At 37.9% G+C, this 22651-nt stretch overlaps 1 long non-coding RNA gene and 1 pseudogene across 2 annotated transcripts in view; both read right to left on the reverse strand.

The window, feature by feature from the left end:
• LOC139358097 (uncharacterized) overlaps positions 1-22651 on the reverse strand; it is a 60297-nt gene that overhangs the window by 17178 nt on the left and 20468 nt on the right. The gene's annotated exons all lie outside the window — the stretch shown is intronic.
• Positions 14521-16096, reverse strand: LOC105498727 (serine/threonine-protein phosphatase 2A 56 kDa regulatory subunit gamma isoform pseudogene; annotated as a pseudogene).

Raw genomic sequence — 22651 nt, forward strand, 5'->3', positions numbered from 1 at the left:
TGACAACCAGTTGGCAAGTGTTGATACTGGTACTTCCTTGATCTTTTCAGGCAATATCAGGACACACATTCCTTTCTCAAATGTTCTTACTTGGCTTGCTGTCACCAATATCAAGGAGTTATTGAGGTCTAGTCGTGAATATATCAAATTTATACCCCTCTGTTCTGTTTCTGTGTTTCTGCACACACAGTAATTTTTCCTTTCAATACATAATCATAGCGTAGTCTTTTTGAAAAAAAAATGTATGGCCAATAAACTCAGCACACGTAATACCACACAACTCAATTGATGCAATAACAATATAAATAGCCAAGACAAGTTTACACAGGCTGGGCAATGACAAGAGTATCATAACTGTCACCTGAGAAATTATAATATAATGTCTTTGATGATAAGATGTGTCCTAATTTCAATTTGTGAAAAATGCTATCTTAAAAATAAATGATTATCAATTTATAAGGAAATATAAAGGACATGATGAATGAACACCACAGGGATCCAACTGGCAAAACCCAGACTACAGGAAACTGCAGGTCAAACAAGCTGTCTTCTTCAACAAGAAAATTGCAAGAGAGAAGAGAGAAACAATAGATTAAAAGTGACTTAACATATACTTTTAAAACATAATCAATTTCAATGCATCATGATATTCATGAGACAATTGAAAACTTCAACACTGGATATTTGAGAATATTTTTGACATATTTGGTTATGTATTTTTTGAAGGAGCTCTTATCTTTTAGGCATGTATGTTGAAATATTTACAGAAGAGACGACATGAAATCTGGGATTTGCTTTAAAATAATGTTGGAGAGTAGAGATGAATGGAGGCATGGTAGGCCGACTTCGGAAGTGGCCTCCAAGGATTCCTGCCTCCTGGCACGTGATCCCCTCCCCCTGGGTGTGGGCTGGACCTAGTGACGTTTTTCTAAGGAATAGATATGGCAAGGGCGGTCAGGTACCTCTTTCGTGAGACTGAATCTTCCTCTCTTGCTCGCTCTCCTTTGCTCTCTCTTTCTTGCTGGCACTCTGATGAAGCAAACTCCATATTGTAAGATGCTCTCTGTAGAGCTGCCCACGTGAAAGGGAACAGAGGGAGGTCTACAGCCAACAACTAATGAGGAACTGAATCGGGTCTAGGAAATGGATCCTTTCCAGGTGAGTCTTGAGACGACTGCAGCCTGTGAGAGAACCACAGGCAAAGGACCCAAATAAGCCTGATGCAAAGACCAAATCCACAGAAACTGTGAAATAATAGATGTATTTTGTTTTAAGCTGCTACAATATGGGATGACTCATTTCATCTTAATAGGTAATTAATACAGTCTAGACAAGGCCACGGATGGTTGGCTTTTGGGGCTGAGTGACAAGTATATGTTCATTTACTATTCTTTCTACTTTCGTATATGTTTGAAATTCTCCATGAAAAGAGTTCTTAAAAAGGAATCCGTGAAATATGGGATTAACAATTCACCATTCTTTCTGTCCTGTACCATTTAATGGCAGTAGAGTTCTTTTCCATATAGCTAAGTTTTGTCTATCTCTTCTGTTTTGATGTGTTTTCTACTCTGATTTGTCAACTGAGCTCTGTATGACAGTAAACATTTGCTGAGTGTCTAATAACTACTAACAAAGAAATGGCCTAATGCACAGATTAAAATAGAAAAGAAGAGGAAAGATTCTTCTTATATTACTTTTATATCAAATTTGGGGAATTGTAGCAGGATAAATGGAGATAAACTGAAGGGAAGATTTTAAAAATGTATAAATAAAGGAGGAAAGGAACTCCAGCATTGGACTAAGATAACACAAATAAGGGCAAATTTGTTAGTTCATTTTTCAGGCTGTGGATTATTTGGTGTCTCTGTTTTTATTTTGTTTTGTTTTGCTCAATGTTTTTGACTCGACCATTTCACTAGTTTTTAAACCTCCACTAGCAGAACAAGAGAGAGAGAAAAAAAGGTGAGCGGTAGTCAGATATTTCTCCTTGTCACCACATGTAGGAAATGTTAAAGATGATGGAAACAAATAGCAAAATTAAACACTGAGTTAATTAATTCAAAGTGAATATTGAGTGGGGATTTGGATTCCTAGTGAGCATGTAGCTTGCTGATACATTATAGGTCTAAGTTTATAAGGTCACAGCTCGATAAAATTTAACAAGTGTTTTAGAAGAGATGTAAAATGTTTTTTATCAAACCCACACGTAATTTTCTTATCTTCTCTTGACAGGGATAATTTTAAATTAGCTATTTGCCACTTTGTTCTCATAAAACGATTATAGGATGTGACTCATTGAGGTCTAAATTATGTGAAAGTGCTAGAAAGAAATCTGCTGAGCATCGGCTGTTGAGGACCAATAACAGTTCAGAGCCCGGGAGCAGGCTTCCTTCCACTGTGATTCAGCCACAGAGGGAGAACTATGCAGAAAGACTTCAACATACAGGCTCTGGCTGAAACCACTGCCACCCGCAAAGGGTACGAGCTTGGGAAAGCAGTTTAAATGCTCAAAACTTCAGTGTACTCATCTGATAAGAAAGCAAGGTAATAATATAGTTAACCTCTACATTTGTCGTGAGGAGCAAGTGAAATAACACACATAGGTGACTTAGTACATGGCTCGGTTTCTCAGTAAATGAGAACTAATATTGTTGCTATTACCAAAACAAACATGATCTTGCATCCTTGGCCACCCAAACTCACATGCTTAGGATGTATGAATGTGAATTATGGTGTAGAGTACAAGAAGCATCCTCCTCCTATTCAGTTGATATTTTGATGTTAAAACTGAGGAGGTAAAGTTGGGAGGATGGGTTTATGCGTACAATTTGCTTCTTTATGATATTTCAATGTAATATCCTTCTAGGACCTGTGTATGCCCCTAACTCAGTGGTTCTCCACTGGGGGCAATTTTGGGATATCCAATTTTTGGGATATTCAGTTTGGGACATGTGGAGAGATTTTCATTGTCATGACTGGGGAGGTACCAAACATCCTAAAATGCACAGAACTGCCCCCAATAACAAAGAGTGATCTGATCCAAAATGTCAAGAGTACCAAGGCTGAGAAATTCTGCCCTAGCTACAGCCAAGGACAGAATTCTTTTATGTTTGGGGCAAACATTTCACAACGTCTTTAAAGGTTTGGGGCAAACATTTCACAACAGCTAAGACTGCTTTTAAACTCTCTTACTTTCAGCCAGTGGAATTACTCATGATCCTTTCATTACACTGACCAAGACTTCAGAGGACCTCTTTTTGGTGGGTGCTGTTAGCCAAATCAGATTTTACTGGGAGAAAAAACAGGGAACAAATAGACATGCCATGAGTGAACAAAAGCCTTTCATTATTCCTCAGCATTGTGGCCTGGGAACATAGATGCATATTGCACTTTCTCTATGATAAATGTATAGCATATAACTACAACTGATGTGCTATTTTACACCTTCCAGTGCCTAGAACTTGTGGTCCACATGACCCAATACCATTGAAAGTGAAGGATGGGCAGGAGAAGGTAGGAACTGAGCACCACTGAGATCCCCTCAGTAGCTCTGATCTTCCAACCCATCTTCCTCTCCACTCCAACCAAAACACTTCTAACAGTCTCTATGGGTGTTTTTACACTAAAACCAACAACAGATCCCCACCACCATCAGCTTCCACAGCATTTCACAACACCTATTATTTGAAGAGCTTGAAACCAGAAGCCCTGTTTTTCCACACTGAAAATATTTGAATGGGCTGTCAAAAAGCCTCTCAGAAATACGCCCCATCCAACAGCAACAAACCCTGTGCAAACAAATCAAGTGGTGCAGAAATCCTTTGCACAAGATGATAGGGAGGCCTCCATGCTGACACTGTAGGCGAGCCAAGTTTTCATGTACTTGGATGGCTGACCTCCAACTTCTGACATATTCATTATATTCCAGCATGTCGGCTGCAGATTGCATTGAAGTGATGACAGCTACAAGACAGCCAACGAGGAATATGGCCATTCTGGCAACAGGTGGCCTTTCACTTGTACTGGGAAAGTTAATCTAGTTTATCATCAAAGTATATTGTGTTCAAGGAGTGTCATGTTTTGAGAGCTCTAGTGACAGATCAAATAGAGAAAGCATTCTTCCGTGGAACGTGACATTTTGGGGAGACCAACCCTTTCAAACCACTTCATTGTTTATGCTTGATTCAAGTCTGTTAAGTTACTCAGTTGTTTCAAGGTTTACATTACAGGTTCTGAATTATGGTTTGTGTCTTCTGTCAAAGGCTGACAGAGGTATCCACAGTCTTACCTTAAATAATCAACTGCCTCTACTGCAAGGAATTTTTAATGGCCCTAATTTGTCGGCAGAATAATATATTGAAGAAAAGGCCAGCAGCAAAAGTATATTCCTATCCATGCAAACTGACTATCACATTTCCAGTCACATTTTCAAATTATAGATGTTCAAAACCAACTCTGCCTCCTAACAATCAAAATACAATTTTAAAGTAATCAATGAAATTACATGGACCCAGAGGGTGGAATCATAGACATTGGAGACTTGGCAGCGTGTGATGGTGGGATGGTGGAGGTGAGGGATGAAATACTAGCATTGGGTACAATGTACACGATTCTGGCTAGAAGCCCAGACTTCACCACTAAGCAATATATCCATGTAACAAAACTGCACTTTTACTCCCTAAATCTATCATTAAAATAAATAAATAAATAATAGTCTATGAAGGTTCATAATGGAGGCACAGTGGCCCCTGGACTGGACTGCCTTCTCTCTGGGTTTAAATTTAGAATTTGGCAAGAAATCCCTCCCCAACCTTGCCCACGTCCTACTAAAGCCTGAGAGAAATGATGCTAGATGGTAGTATTTATTCAGTCATCCCATTCCATGGCTGTCTTCCAAGTGGAATGATTATGTTCTGCTGCACTTCGGACCTCATCTGAAGAACTCTTAAGATGTCTACAACATAGGGAAATAATCCAAATGCTCCTTTGCCTTGTGAAAAATAATTTTCCTTTGTTTGAAAGTCTTCTACTCTATTGGGTCATACTTTATGAAGAGTCTTAGTATAAGAGTAATGGAATTGCACTGTTTAATTTTCATTCCTACATGAACTCCTTTTTGCCCAGGAACAGTCCAAGACATTGAATCTCTAAAAGCAAATTCATCTCTCTAATCCACAACTACCTTTCTGTACTTGAAAGGATGGCAATAGTCCCATGAACATATAGAGAGAAGGCCACCTATTCATGATACTTCTCTACTATTCTTGGGCTCTACTGAAGAATCTATGAGTAGGCATCAGCTGACTCATCTCAGATGTTGATGATTCTGAAGCAGTAACCTCACACCCTACCAGTACTACAAGTGCTTCCTTGGATATTGGTCAAGTTGAGGACCCTTCAGGCTAACAATCTCAGATTTTGCAGTTCAGCTGGTTACTGAATACTTCAGAGAAAAAGAAATATTGGCATATGTAAGAAGATGGAGCGACACGATTTAGTTTGCTTTGTAATTACACCATTCACTTTTTGCTTTAAAAATGTATTATGCATTTTATTTCAGTCAAACAATCACTTAGATAGCAATTAGTAGACATTGTTCTCAGTGCTATCTATCAATCTATCTATACCTATATATACATATATATATGTGTGTGTATATGTGTGTGTGTGTGTATATATCCTCATAAAAATGCCATGGGGTAGATACTATTGTATCCTTTTTGCAAATGAGAAACTGAGGCATAAGAGGTTACATGCCTTCCCAAGGCCACAGAACTAGTAAGTTGCAGGCCAAGTTTGAACCAACAACTCTTACACCAGAGTCCACAATATTAACTATCATGTTTTGCTATGTCCACCAATAAAATAGCAACAATATTAATAATATCTAAAATGCAATGATCCAGGCTAGCCACTGTGCAGAGTATGCTGAATCCTTACCACAGCCCAATGAGGAAGGTACAATTATTACTCCATTTATACATGAGGAAACTGAGTATTCGGGAGATTCAATAATTTGTCCAAAAACTCACAACCAGCAAGTGGTGGAGCTTGGGCTGAATACTGTGGAGATAAAGAGATGAAATGAAAATTTTTTCTGTTCAAGTTTATAATCGTTTATAAAAGGAGATATTTGTTGGTCTGGAAGCATTGGGAACATTTTTAGAAGTGTGATTTTTACTATCCCTAGAAATGGAAAGCAAAAAGTGAAATTTTGCTTTTCTGGCCTTCCTGAGATATTATGTCTCATTCCTAAAGGATCCGGAGATTTAGTTGTTACTCTGTTAAGTTAATAAGATCCTGAATCTTTAAAAATATCCAAAGCTAATTTACTCATGATAGGAAACTCAAATAATTGAATTCTTTCACAAAGGTAAAATTACATTTCCTTTAAGAATCCCAGTGTTTATCATCTTTTTTTGAAAGGAAAATAATTAGATATGTAAGACATCGACTTTAGAAAATACGATAAAAAATAAATAATACTAGCAAATGTCATTGTTTCATTAGGAAAAATACAAGCCTCCCAGGAAAAAAATAACACAAATTTTAAAATTTTCAATAAAATATTAAGTGTAAAGGCTATACATATGTTTAAATATTAAACAAGCATTTAAAATTGTGTTTATGAAGATTTTTATAAAGTTGGGGTAATATGCATTTATGTTAAAGAAAAAAGTAGCCTAAAGCTCTGTACACAGAGTATAATTAAATTCTTCTAAAAATCCATTCATTTAGTAATTTATATGCATAGAAAGCTTAAGTGGGAACTGGTAACACCATGCACCAAAATGCTAACAAAGGATACCCCTGAGTGTTAGAAGTGGAATACCCACTGAACAAGGGATACCCACTGACTTAGAAGAGTGCGTATTTTCTTCTTTATATTCTTTTCATTTTTCAATTTCCTCAATTACTTATTACTTTTTGTCAGAAAAAAAAACCCTAATTAGAAAACGATAGAATAACTATCCCAATCTACACAGGCCCTGATTCCAGACTGACTACTGCGAGCTCTGCACCTTCTCAGCCCAGGTCCCGGGAGTACTGGAGACAGATTCTTAAACTGGACTGAAAGTACCTAGAGAGGGATGTTTAACTGAAGAAAAACATAGTATAAAGGAACAATAAAAATCAAACACATGAAGTCAATCAACAGATGTTTCAATGTCATATGTGGAAACACAACAGCATCTGCCCTATGGGGTATGAGGAGGAAAGTCCAAAACCAGAAAGACCAGAAGCAGAAGTGGAGAGCTGGAGCCGAGCAGGGGTAAGTTCGGAAAGAGGACCAGGTATCACAGGAAGCTACAGAGCTTCCCTGGATGGACTGCTGGTGCATGTTTCTAAGATGGTCATGGTAGCTTAAGGGAGCTATGCAAGTCAGGACCAGCTCATGGCTGGTTTCCTAACACTACCAACTACCATGTGTGCCAGTTATGCAGCAGGGAAGGATAAGTCCTTGACACCTACAGCAGAAACACCAAAGGAGGCCCCTGTCTTCTCTCATATCTTTGAATTCAGGACAGCTTTAGCATTCCAAGAACCATCCAGACACTCAAGCCTGTACAGAACAAGGTTGGCGGGTCCAGCGACCATAGCTACTTTTGGAAAGCTAAAATGATGTGGATTTTAGTACAAGTTTAAAAAGAAAAAAATTCTTAAGAGATTTACAAATTCCAAGAAATGAATCACCCTGAAGTGAACTACCCAAGTTATAGGGATCCCTGAGTTGTTCCTGAAGAGAACCAAAATTAGCCTCGTTCAAGGGAACTCCTAATCACAAAGCAGGCGAGATGAATAGCCTATCCCACCCCCAGATGTAACCAAATACATTGAGCTTGTTCAGATACAGATACAGCTTCTTGGAAATACTGTTAGTGATACTTCATTTCTCTAAAGTCCTTTTCTTTCCAGCCTGCTATCTTTCTTTTAATTATCCCTCAGTTCTCTTTTGTTGTTGATTTATTCCTTGATTGTGTTGTGGTTAAAGTAATCTGTGGATTACCAATCCTTTGAAATTTGTTGAGTCTTGTTTTCTGGTCCAGTACATGGATAGTTTTTATAAATGTTGTACACATGTTTTAAAGGACACCATTTTGCAGGAGTCTATGTATTTCCATTAAATAAAACCTCTTAATAACACTGCTCAAATCTTTTATACTTGAAGTTTTGTCTACTTGATCAGTCCATTAAAGGGAAAAGTATATTACAATCCACACTATGACCATTAAATTATCCTCTGCTCCTTGAAATTTACATCATTTTCTTTATTAGGTATTCATGTCCAACTTTTAATTTTCCCACCCATACCTGCTACTTCTCTGCTGTTCTCCTTCTCAGTAACTGACAACTCTTGTTTTTCCGGTGCTCAAACTAGAATGTGTGAGGTTATTGTCTGCATTCCTCTTTTTCTCTCACATCAAATCCCATGGACTCTATTTTGAAATTTACCAAAACCTGATTCCTTCTCCTCACCTCCAGTGGTCCAAGTCACAAACGTGTGTCATCTGGACTATTGCAATAGCACTCATACTGGTCTTTCTGTTTCTTTCCTTGCCCTCGGAACAGTCCAAACTCTGTACTACAGCCCAAGTAAGTCTTTTAAAACAAAACACACCTTTGCTCAAAGACTTTCTATCTCACTCTGAAAAAAAAAAAACATCCAAAATTGCTACAATGGCCATCAAGGTCTCAGTAATCTGACCCCCTGTGACTTTTTGGATATTATTTCTTGCCACTTACTGCATGATACACTCCCCTCCTATCATACTGACTTCCTCCCTGTCCCATGAACACATTAGGCATACTCTTACCTGAAGGACATTGCACTTGCTAATCCCTATGCTGTGAAAGATCTTCCCTCATATGTTTACATTGCTTATGCCTGCTCTTCCTTTGGGCCTTAGCTCAAATGTCATCGTATTTTTAAAACTTTCTTTCACCACCCTATGAAAAGTAGTACCCCTGTATTGTTTTTCTTTCTCCTCTCACACTATTTCATTATTTTTCATAGCACATATTACCTCCTGAAAATTTTTCTTTGAGATGGGGTCTTGAACTGTTAACCAAGTTAGAGTACAGCAACAAGATCATAGCTCACTGTAATCTTGAATTCCTGGGCTCAAGTGATCTCTCGCCTCAGCCTCCTAAGCAGCTAGGACTTCAGGTACATGCCACAGCACCCAGCTAATTTATTATTATTATTATTATTATTATTATTATTATTATTATTTAGAGATGGTGTCTCACTGTATTGTCCAGGCTGGTTTCCAACTCCTGGCCTCAAGCAATCCTCTTGCCTTAGCTTCCCAAAGTGTTGGAATTACAGGCATGAGCCATTGCACCAGGTCTAGTAATCCTTTTAACCCTAAAGACCTTCTTGGCCAGAATCAAATGTAGCTATACCAGCTTACTCCAAGTTAATGTTTCTGTTGCATATATTATCCCATTCCTTTCCATTCAGCATTCCTCAATCCTACATTCCCCTACAAATCCTTTGTGTTTGCCTCTGTCAGACCACCAAGGGATATTATCAGACCCAGACTGATGTTGACCATAAATTCTTGACTTGCAGATTACAAAATTATAAAAGTAGTGTAACAACGTACTTGAGTGTAGAGCCATAATTATGATATCACACTTTTTCCCCCACCCAGAACACAAGTCAAAAAAACAAGATTGTTTTCCCCCTCTCCTTGGGCTGGAAGGTAGCTTTGTAGTTTGGTATTTACTTCTTCATATTTGCTTAGTTGTCTTCTCCTACACCGTTTTCATTTGTTAGGTTCCTATATGTGGAGATTTAAGATAAAGTCCTTTTCTCTTCTAATTCCACTCCTTACACAGACCAGAGATTCAGCTCCTCTTGTCCTTCTGATGGTCATTAAAATATATGCCCATAGTTTTCAGAATCAGCACTCCACCTCCATCCCAAAGCAGTCAAAAGTTAACTCTCACATTCAGCTCAGTTCCTCAGGCTCCTTTTCGTCTTTGGTCCCTAGGACTCCTTTGACTTTCTGCAATGGTCAGATCTTCATTTAGAAATGCCTTTGCTATACTTTATCAAACAGTTTCAGCTGTTTTATAGCCCAAGATTTTCTTGCTATTGTTATTTTTATGCCATCTAGTCTGCCATATATTGCCAGAAACTGAAATCCCAATCATCTGTCTTTAAAATGTATTTCCTTTCCCTTTGTAATCTTCTGCTACTACAAATTCAAGCACCCTTTCGTGTGTAATTTACTTTTGATCTTACTTAAAATGTCTTCATTCTTTATGGTTGGAGTTGGCACAGTCAGCCTCTGCCTTGATTTGGCTGTATGCCTGGTTGAGATTTTCTCCAATGCCATGTGTCCTGCAGTCTGAGTCTCTTTCAAAGTGATGTTCTTTTCCTCCCTTTCTCCTTTCATAGGTGTCAAACCTTTATTATGATCTGAAGGCTTTCTCCACCTGTATCTGTTCCCTATGCTTTTTATCATTCCAGACACTTTCCCCAATATTTCTTAATATATCTGTCTTGGCATCTGGCCCATTCAACCCATTACACTCAGTGAAAATGAAGTTTGCTCCTTATGCTTGTTCATCTTTGTCATATAAATTTCATGGTACTTTTGCTTAAATTGCAATAACCTCTGTCAGATTTTCTGTATTTCTCTGAAGCTAGTCTTCCATTGTTATTACTCCCTCACCAGGACTCACGTGCTCCAAACTGATTTGGAGAAACTGCGGATCATGAAATACTTATGGTCAGTGTTATATTTGCAGGATAACCTTCCTAAATAGTTGCGGAACCTCCTTGCACAATTGCCATCCTATGGCTTGATAAAAAGAACAGTGATTTGGGTTGGACATGCTTCACAGTTTGTCCATGTAGGAAAGCTTTGTTCTTTACACACCTTCCATGGGTTCTCCACATAGCCACTGGTTAGGGAGGTTTGGATAGAATAAAAATCCCTTGTGTCTCAGGAGTTCTCCCTGACACACTCCCTAGCCCACTCCCAAAACAGTTAGCCTGTTTATCAAATTATACTTCATCATAAAAGTTTGATTACAATTTTGGTATTTATATAGTATTACTTGTGACACTCAGATGGTCCAATTCTCCAATTAAAATGAGGTTTAGATAAATTAATCAACATTGTATAAGTCTATGTTTTGCCTCTTTCATTTTGATTATTCTTTGAATGCAATGAGTTTACCTGGTATTTCTATTTACACTGCACAACCCAGATGATCATTACATATTTGATTAGATGTCAAATTAAAACCTAAAAATGATTTACTTTTCTACTCATTATATTTAATGGCCAGGTTTCCCAAAAATTAAACTAAGTTTTATAAAGAAATATGCAGAGATTAAGCACTTTTACTGGAAGTGTTAATGGGTATAAAAATTTTGAAGTAATAATAATTCCTTTTTATTTTATAGATGATTCAAAAGAGAATCTTAATTTATTTCTATTTTTATATAAATTGGTTCAGATTTTGAAATTACCCGTTAGGTGTAATCCTTTGGAGAAGAATTTAATATAATATCTTTCAGTTTGTAAGCAATTCAGAAAATATATTTGAGAAAGTAACCACATAATTCAGTCTATTTCTTCAAATTAACATTTCACTATTTAACTGCCACATTAACTAATTTTCAATTAAAAGAATGTACTTTTAATTTAATAAATAAGAAATTAAGTTTCACTAACGTGTCCTATTAAATACTAACACAATACACAAATAGAAAGACACAATGGAGGAAATAAGTATTCACTGACCTTTGGTATTATAATGAAACATATATTAATTGGATTATTTTTAATAACATAATACCAAAAAATGTATTATGTAGATTTTTAAAGATCAATATAAAGGAAAAAATAAAAGAACTATGTGTTTCCAGAGTCTCTTTTTATTAGAAAGCTTTTTGTTTTGGGATGCTATTTTAATCTAAACTTCAGATAAACGATGTGCCAAGATGTTCAGAGCAGTCTTACATGTAACAATTTAATCAACCACAACCTAAATATTAGCTATGATTTGAAATGTTTAGCAAATTATTTAACATGGATGGAATGGGATATAATCTGAAACAAAGATGTTAATAATATTCTAATATAGAAAATACTTACGATTACTATTATACTAGTAGGATAATCTTCTTGAATATTCATGGAAACTCTTTTCAGAATTAACAGACTAGAGCAGCATTCTAGAAACTCCTATGGATTAATAAAATGAGAAATGATTTGGGCAGGTGCCCTTCATGTTCCGTCACTGTAGGAAAGCTTTGTTCTATACATTCCTAGAGCAAGCAAGAAGAATGAATAATGCTCTTATCATATGATAAAAGTCAAGATTATTAGTTCCCATTGCATAAGATGAAAATATTGAGAAAGAGAAAAGAAAAATTATCAAACAGACCATAAGGAAAGTAGCAAAAATTAGATAAACTCTAACTACAGGCCAGAGTTAAAAGTTTGACTCCCCTTTTATCATCTCACCCCTCAAGACCTCTGCAGAGGCAGCAGAAATCAGGAGGTAGAGAAGCTTTGGCATTCACTGAGCAGATACAGTGTAAAATTGGCAAAGTGCAAAGAGTTCTCTGAATATCATTATTTCCGTATTGAGGAGTAGCCTATTCTGTGAAATGCAAGAGATGGGGAGGAAAGAGAATTGAAGTGGGGGAGAGGATTCCTATAAAGGAGGTAGCTATGGGCTGTGGAAAAGGAAGGCGAGAAAGGATGGATGTCAGAGAAGAAAGGTAGTGCAGAGAACTGTGGAATGCTTTTTTTTTTTTGGATGGAGTCTCACTCTGTTGCCCAGGCTGGAGTGCAGTGGCATGATCTTGGTTCACTGCAAGCTCCGCCTGCCAGGTTCATGCCATTCTCCTGCCTCAGCCTCCCAAGTAGCTGGGATTATAGCTGCCTTCCACCATGCCCGGCTAATTTTTTGTATTTTTAGTAGAGACGGGGTTTCACTGTGTTAGCCAGGATGGTCTTGATCTCCCGAGTTGTTGCCTTACGTTGACATTTGCCTTTTGGTGTTAAGACTGATTACCAAGACTAAATAGAGGCCAGATGTTTATTGACTCCGGGTGACAAACATAACTCTGAAGTTCCTTTTTAATCTGTGCATAACAAAAGATCAAAATTTCCATGAAATTCCCTTCTACAATTTTTAGAATCCTGTCTTCTCACCTAATACTTTGGTAGTGAGGTCTCCTGTGTTATACAAGGTAACCAGATTAGAGTGCAATACTTGATCTACCAACCCACCCTCATACTGCCACACCCTATCTCCAAGGGGCATTGACAATCACTACCTAAACCCCTTCTTTCAGAGACGTGCTGGTAAAGAATTACCTGGCCCATGGAGAAGAATGGTTCCCTTTCTCCATGGCTGTTGATAGATATTGACCACCTCCTTAGAGTTGGTTAAGGATATCCATCTGTGAAAAGCTATGGACCCGCGAGTGTTGAGAAGTCAGGACAAACTCACAGCAACTACAGTAAATCCAACATTGCTAAATTCTTTTTTACCACTCCTTCATATCCCAGAGTAAGTAAAAATAACCCTCAGGGATAAAAGAGGTTAGGGAGCACATGCGTTGAAAATACCAGCAAAAACAAAATTCATACTGTGTTTAATGACATCATGTTCAAATTAAATAGCAAAATATGTTTACTTATAAGCATATTATTTTTGTTGTTGTTGTTGTTTGTTTGTTTGTTTATGAGACAGAGTTTCATTCTGTTGCCCAGGCTGGAGTGCAGTGATGTGATCTTGGCTCACTGCAACCTCCACCTCCCAGGTTAAAGCAATTTTCCTGCCTCAGCCTCCAGTGTAGCTGGAACAACAGGCAGACACCACCATGCCAGGCTAATTTTTATATTTTTAGTAGAGACAGGACTTCACCATGTTAGCCAGGCTGGTCTCAAATTCCTGACATCAAGGGATCCGCCTGCGTTGGCGTCCCAAAGTGCTGGGATTACAGGCGTGAGCCACGGCACTCGGCCTACTTATAAGCATATTATGTCTTCCCATATAATACAGGTATTTTCACACCCTTTTTGAATCAATGTACAACACCCTCTTTCCTTTTGTGTAGTCAGACAAGTCAGCCTCAGGGTCCATGCTGCTGTGGAAACAGTAGGAGAGGGGAAGAATAGAGCAGGGAAATCATAATAGAATATGCATGTATCTTTATTGGCTTATATAGAAAAGTGGTTAATCACATCATTTTCCCTTAATTCCTCCTGAGTCTACAGGTTGGAGAATAGAAACACAATGACACAATTCAATGTGGTTTTCTAGCAAGTGAGCTGCTACCTCCTCCTCTTATTTTCTCACTTAAGCCAGATAAGGAGTATAAGATGAATGGGGCAGAATTACAGGGAATGCTTTGCAGAACTTTTTGTAAGAACAGAATGCTCTATATGTTGAAGTGAGCAAGAAGACCAAAAAAAAAAAAAAAAAAACTTGGAAAACAATAGCTCTATTTACATATTATTATTATTATTATTATTTTTACAAAGTTTAAAAGTACTTTTTATTGCAGACATTTTCATATACAACGTTAGTGAAATCACGTCCCCCCGCCATGGTGAAGACATATATTCCTATCTTATAAAAACATTCAAGTAACCCTGGGCGTTTTCATGTTACTCTTTTTTAGTACCTGGGGATTGGCTTTGGCTAGATTTTCTATTTTAACCCATGCTTCTTCCCGTTCTTTCATTTTTAGCTTCTCTTTTAGTTTCTTTGCTTTGAACTGTTGTGTACAGTCATCAAATAGCTTTTGGTCCATCTCCATGAAGAGCTTCAGGGCGTTGTATATCAAGCCATGTATTGTCTTGTTCCAATGGGTCTTTGAGTTGCGGTACAAGGAAGGAAACACGATGGGCAGAATCTTCGCTGCGTTGTCACTGATTAAACTCATGATGTATTCATTATTCCAGTAATAGAGAGCTCGCTCTGCCACCTGGAAGTGTGGGCTGGAGACACATTTGGCCAACTGCCGGAAGAGGGGCTCCATGATCTTCACAAATTCTGATGGTTCAATGACATCTAAAATCTCTTCTAATTCATTTAAGAACATTACTTCTTTTGGACTGTGAGTCTTTGGCCAGTATTTGAGAAGTGCCATCACCACTGGTTCCGTGAGGGTGCTGTCCTTTTCTAAAAACTGCACTACACAGTATGCCAGCTGGGGATGGTAGACACTCAGAGATTTCACTTTGTGCAAAGGTAGTAACACCTTCAATAAGAAAATCTTGTGCTCTTCTTTGAGTGGTAAGGCAAATCCATTAATTATACTTCCCAATATTTCCAGTAACTCTGCTATGCCATTATGATGCTCTGTTTCATAAATAAACCTATAAAATATATTATTATCTGTTTTCTGATGTAAGCTCTCAAGCCTAGGAATTTCCCATAGATTCTGTGAAGGGTGGTTTTAAGAAAATCTCTCTCCCAAGGATCTTCACTGTCAAAGAGCTCTAAAAGCTGCAATACAAACTTCTGATCAATATATTTCTTTGCTATATTAGGTTGGAAATCTGGAGACTCTAAAAATCTTAAGAAAAATTCATAAACAAGCTGTAGATGAGGCCAGGCTGCTTCTAACGTTGGTTTGTCTTCCTCTGGGTCAAATTCTGCTCCCGTAGGATTGGAGGAAGGTGGTAATGTTCGAAACATGTTAACTGCAAACATATGGACTACTTCTGGGTAAATAGGCTCTGTGATCACATTCCGATTATAGGTGATATATTCCACCATTTCACTTAAAGCAGCTCGTTTTACCTCCTTCCACTTTAGGTCACTTAGTGGATCAGAAACAAAGTCAAAGAGGACGCAACACTGACGTAACTTCTGGATAAAAAGCTTCTCTTGATCAGCAGGAGGAACATCTCGAATATGGAGAAGGGCCACGGGCTGGAAAGGCCCATTGGAGTTGGCCGCATCCACCACCATCCTGCTGCCCGCTTTATTACATGTCAACATCTAGACTTCAGCGGGAAAGGCAATGGGCTCCTTAAGGCAAGAAACCAGCCTCCATTTTAGTTTAAAAAAAAAAGGCAAACTGAAGCTCTCTGCAGCTGGAGGGAACTGCTACATATTATTTTTAAATTCTTTATCTAGGAAAAAAAAAAAGACTAGAAGGAAATACTTTCAAAATAATTCCTTTGGGTTTCATAACTCTTTTTGTCTTCTTTTCACTGTTCTGTTTGTTCCAAATTCCCTTTCATGAGCAAGTATTGCTAAAACTTTTAATATATTTAATAAAATTTAAGAAATACTTGTTTAAGAACCAAGGTATATGGTGATTTCAATAGATTTTAAAACTGGTAATTTTAAAATGTTCTTTTTTCTTAACAAGCAATATAATTTTTATCTCAATTTGATACATTTATCCTAAGAAAATGAGAAGAACTTTGCCTCTTGGAACAAACATCTTTATAGTTGAAGCTGGGCACCTGTGCGTGGAATATACTTAACTACTTTTAGCACAGTTTTTCTACTTAGGCCCAGCATTAGAAAGACTCCAGAGACCCTCTGGAACAGAGCTTTATAGATGCTGTAGATCTACCTCCCCAAAGGCTGAAAAGAATTAACATGCACCCAGCAGTATCCAGAGCAGTGATTTCAGCGCTATTGTCTTTGTTGTGCAACATTCAGAAGGTGGAAACGATGTTAAATCATTTTGTATAATTTTTAGCAAACTGTCAAAACAGAAAGTACTAATGCAAAATCTTGGAAGGCATTTTTAAGCACAGTCGTAGAGGGAGCATCATAAAACTAAACAGGCACTGAGAGATAAATATACAAATGGACAATGGCTGGACCATATGTAAAAGTAGAATGCTGACCCACAACCTGAAGCAACCTGCCCAGGAAACCAACTCTTTACCTACCATAAGCAGCCCAGGAAACCAGCCTAATAGAAATCAGACTTGTAGAAAGTCAGACTCCTATCTCTAGTAACAATCCAAGAAGCTTAATGATAACTTCAATAACAGCACAAAATGGCAAGGATTTGGTTAACCTGACAGCTTCCCTCATTTTTGTCCCCATTTCTAATTTAAGACCAATCAGACAAAGCCAAATATGTACCCCTAACCAATCACGTAGGATGCCCCACTTCTAGTTACCCTGCCTACCAGCTTCCCCATGCCAACAACCTTCAGTCAGAATATACCTGAAACCTTCCCTTTTTTCCACTATAGAGCTTTCCTACCCTTCTGCTTGCCTTTCAGTCTTTGCTAAAATGCAAGCAATGGTAGCTGACTCCCTTGCTATAACAATCTCTGAATAAACAGTCTCTACTTTTGGTTGGTCTTCATATATTTCCACACCATGGAAGAACAGAAAATTCCATGACCAACTTGTAGAAGAATTCATTGAAAGGCACAAGAATTTAGCAACTGCAAATTGTGTACATGAAATTTACACCTAAATATGACATACAAGGTAATAAACACACGTACACTTCATAGAGCACTCCTTGGGGAATCACTACAGCATCTCTTTTTAAAATGCATTCTCACATACAGTGATCTTCAAGCATTTTTAATTCAGTATGCCATCAATAAATGTTTAGCAAGCATTCCAGAAATATAGATACTTATTTATACATCTTACACACATAGCAAATTTAGAAAATTTAAAAGATGAAATAAAGTGTGTGTTAGTTCACTTGTGTGTTGCTATAAATACCTGAGGCTGTGTAATTCATAAAGAAAAGAGGTTTATTTGGCTCACCATTCTGCAGGCTGTACAAGAAGCATGGTACCTGCATCTGCTTCTCATGAGGGTTTCAGGCTGCTTTCTTTTATGACAGAAAGCAAACAGGAGCAGGCATGTGCAGAGATCACACAGCAAGAAAGAGGAAGCAAGAGAAGGTGGGGCCTCTTTTTAACAACCAGCTCTCTGGGGGACTAATACAGCAAGAACTCACTCATCAACCTCAAGGACAGTACCAAGCCATAAGTGAAAGATCCACCCTTGTGACCCAAACACATCACATTAGGCCTCACCTACAACACTGGGGATCAAACTTTAACATGAGACTTAGAGGACTGAAACAAAACAAACTATACCAAAGTTAAATAAAACTACTTGTAAACATTCTGCAAATTATGATGACTTCATACTATTAGTAGCTAATACCTTTGTTATGGGTATCAATTCACATGTCAAAAAGTCTTCTAGAACATTTTCAAGCTTTATGTCCAAGAATTAGATCATTAGATTGTCATTGCTTTTACTTCTTAAGTGACGAACCATGAACTCATATTGTAGGGGGTAGCAAAAATGTCAGCTCTGCTTTTTTTTTTCTGACCCTTGTCTGTTGTTTACATCGTTTTTAATATATTTCATCTTTGGTATCTTTGCAAGAATCTTTTAGTCCACTTGCCATATAAAGGTTGAGATGCACACAGGATAAAATTGTCTATAAAACCATATAAGGCCAGGAGAGGTGGCTCATACCTATAATCCCTGCATTTTGGAAGGCCAAGGCAGGAGGATAGCTTGAGCCTAGGAGTTTGAGACCAGCCTGGACAAGATAGCAAGACCCCATCTCTACAAAATTCAAAAAGAAAAAGTTAGCCAAGCATGGTGGCACATGCTTGCAGTCCTATTTGGGAAGCTGAGGTGAGAGGATCACTTGAGCCCAGGAGTTTGAGGCTGCAGTGAGCTATGATTGTACCACTGCAGCCCAGCCTGGACAACAGAGTGAGACCCCCATTTCTAAAAAATTAATTGCTTACTTTTACAAAATAGAGCCACTTAACAGATTGGCTATAAAATGTTGCAAGATGCTGAAAGCAAGCAAGTCATCAATCGTCTACCAACATGTCCTGTTGTGGAACACTGAAATAAATATATCCAAGCCAACCAATACATTAAATTTCAGTAAATTTAGTTCATTTCTCATTTTGGAGAATATATTAATAGAAGTAGAAGATTAAGAGATAAAGGGAAGTGCTACTGCTTTTCTCCCGTATTTCAATTGATCCCTCTGTGGAGACATGCTTTGGAGTCTAGACAGTCCTCCATATTATTTCCCTGAGTTTGATAAACTAACACAGCTTTTTTCCCTTTTTGCAAACAAGAGTGAGAAGGAAATGAGATGAAGAATGTGCCTACATTTTCTTAGCTTAAATTCACATCAGATAAGGGATTATGCATAATCCTTTTCAACTATTGGCCTTCTGAGCTAAAGTGGAGAGGGGTCAACTTAAAGAATAAAACCATAGAGCTGGTGCCTTCAAATATTTGTTACTGAAATTTCCCTCCTTTCTTTCTTTGAAAATTGGCAGCTCCAGAGTTCAATGCATTTAGATATTTAGTTCATGTTAAATCAGCACAATTATCTTATAAAAATTATGCATCATAAGTAGTTTGGTAAACACATTAGCTAATTCTTGTATTACCCAAGAGAGGAGGCATACCAACCAGATGTGCTGATATATCTAAGTTCCAAGTACAGACTGTCATTTATCTGCATTTTTAGTAGCCATGTTTGCAATTTTCTTCATTCTTCATTGGTGGTCTAAACTCTCCTTTATTTTCTTTCATAATTACCGAATTTAAACACTAGAAGATCAGCCATTTTAGAGTCATTCATGTTATGTCCATCTCTGCTGATTATTGAACTTTTCAAAAACTTTTATCTATTTCTTCCCTGATATATTTGTGAAAGTCCCATTATCACTATCTCCCTCTGCTAACAAACTCCATTTGCGTTTTGGCTATTATCTTTTCCTTGTCAGTCAGAACTAATGGGGCAGAATCTTGTTTAATTTTTTCCCATCTATTCTATTCCTGTCATGCATTTATTACCCCCTACATATAGATCTTAAAATAAGTCAAAGGAACCAGTTCATTAAAAAATTATTTGAATGCTTCTCACAGCACACAGGCTTTCATTTTGGTGTCAGCTCAGATTCTTTATCTCATTCTTATTCTCCCAATTGGATCTTTTTCTTGCTGTAGAATACAAGGAAACTCTTTAAAATAATTTTTCTTAAAATCTGATACCCAATGTTATAATCTGTAAAACCAATCTGTATGATAGTCAGCATTGAGTTAGCCATGGTAACTGGGGAAACATTGACCTGTCCTAATTAATGGAAAGCTCTCAAAAGAAGCTGGAATTCAGGTACAGTATAGCTCTTTACCCTCCACCAAACCTGCGCTAATATTCACATAAATACCTGAATTCAAGAGATATCATTCTAAATGTGTTCATCTATTTTCCCATAGGCATGCTAATAAACATTCAATTAAGTAAAAGACGGTCAAAAACAATAGCTGAAAAGGAAGGATAGATCACTGACACCAATTCTTAAATGTGGTTGCTTCTGGGGAAGAGTGCGTGACTGAAGAGTGGGAGAGAAGATAAAAGAGGATGTTCAATTTCTATTGTATCTTCCTCTATATCAATGTAACATTTTACAAAAGGCATGTATTTTCTATAATTTAAAATAATATAAAGAAAAAGAAGGGGGTATATGAAAAAATAATTACCTTTTTAAGTTAATTACCTGTATAAACAATAACATTAGAATATATTGTCAGCAATTTCCAACAAAGTGTATACGACTGTGTGGCCAGCCACCATCCTCTTTAAGATAGTAGGACTGAGAAGACAGCAAGGCACCGCGAGCAGCTTGGGACACATGGAAGTGAGGTCTGGATTGGGTTTAGAAAAAAGCAAGCTAAAATAATAACCAAAACGTACCTGTGCCAAGTGTTTGTGACTTGGATATTTTGCTGAAAGCCAACCCTACTGGAGACTTGCTGCTATATATGCTTCCACACAGTCACCAGTCACCCAAATAGACATGTCATTTTCTAGACTTCCTCTCTGCCTCAAAGGAGACAGGCACATATTTGGATCAAGCCTGGTGGGAGATGTGCTATTGCTGGTGTCAGTGAGACTCTGCACATTCCAGGAATTAAAGACAGGATATGCATAGCTCCTCTGTAAATGCTTTATGGGCAATTGGTACAAGCACCAACATCACAGAAGGAATTTTTTTCTTATGATTCCCCAAATGAGACTATTCTGTCTTGTGGAAAAAAAAAAAATGTACAAAGTAAATTCAGATGGAAGAGACAATGGCAGAGGTGGGGGTGAGGAGAGACTCTCCTGCTGATAGTCGAGTTTTTGGAAAATGTTCTCAAATCATACTTGGCCACAGTCCTCAGACAAAATCCTTTGTCATACGCATCTCTCAGCAAGGTAAAAACGCAAGAACAAAGCGTAAGTCAGAAGCACAGTAGAGCAAAGAGGGAGGCATCTCCTGCTTCACTCAGAAAAATTAGGTTCTGGCAATTCTGTAAATTCATCCTAAAAATGACATCTTTATTTTGATTGAGTGACAAATAACATCTTATGACTTTAAGCAGAAATTTATGTATATGCTCCCAGCAGTCAATTCTTCAGGGTAGAGCATTTGAGAATAAAAATTTTCCATTGCAGCCCCTTGCTCCTTACTAATACTGTTGCTAAGTTTGGCAGAAATGTTCCTTGATGTTCTTAGGTAACAATGGGGAAATTACACAGAGGAGCATCAGGAAAAAATGATGGGAAAACCATTGGGCTACCCTGATAGAATAATACAGAAACTGAAACAATGTCATCCAAGCCACAATCAAAATATCCTATCTATCCAACTGAGTTACCTGAGAAAGGGACACTCGTGATTAAGACAGTATTTAAACCAAGAGAGTCTGTAAGAGTTGGAAGGTGGCAACATTTGATGATGATCATTTGAGTTGAGATCACTCGAAGAGTAAAAATATCTGCCCAGTGGAGTCTAATCATGAAGTTAAAAACAGCCACAGCTTGGACAATATGTGCCTTCATTCTCTCTTTTAGTGAATCAGTCAGTCAACATACACCACATCAAGAATCTGAACCTTTAAGAATAAACTATAGGTTTGGTATCCCCATCTTAAAGACAAGAAAAATAAAACCAGAGATGTTAAAGAACTGCTGTAAGTCGTTTCTCGAATAGAACAAACTCAAGAAAGACTACCTTAAATGCTATCAGCTTTTCATTCCCTGTCCCTTGACAATACCTGAGGTAGATTTTACAGATTTTCAGTCATTTTTGGGCAATGAAAGAATTTCATTTTCAGGTATTAAAAAGTCCAATCCAGCCAGGTGTGGTGGCTCATGCCTGTAATCCCAGCACTTTGGGAGGCCGAGGCAGGTGGATCACGAGGTCAGGAGGTTGAGACCAGCCTGTCCAACGTGGTGAAACTCTGTCTCTACTAAAATACAAAAAATTAGCCAGGCATGGTGGTGCAAGCCCGTAGTCCCAGCTACTCGGGAGGCTGAAGCAGGGAAATCGCTTGAACCTGGGAGGTGGAGATTGTAGTGAGCCGTGATCGCGCCATTGCACTCCAGCCTGGTGACAGCAAGACTCCATCTCAAAAAACAAAAAACAAAAAAAAAAAAAAAGGAAAAGTTCAATCCAGTCCAAATCAAAACTTCAATCTCTTTAGCAATTAAGAATTTCTCCCATCCTGCACCCTTAATCTGAACCCACCATTTCTCAGACCATGAGTGGACAGTAGAGGACACATGGTCTCTTCTCTGCCTATCCTTAATCCAACTCCTCACCTACTCATCCTGTTGGCT

The sequence above is a fragment of the Macaca nemestrina genome, chromosome 14 (genome assembly GCF_043159975.1).
Source record: "Macaca nemestrina isolate mMacNem1 chromosome 14, mMacNem.hap1, whole genome shotgun sequence".
NCBI classification, from domain to species: domain Eukaryota; kingdom Metazoa; phylum Chordata; class Mammalia; order Primates; family Cercopithecidae; genus Macaca; species Macaca nemestrina.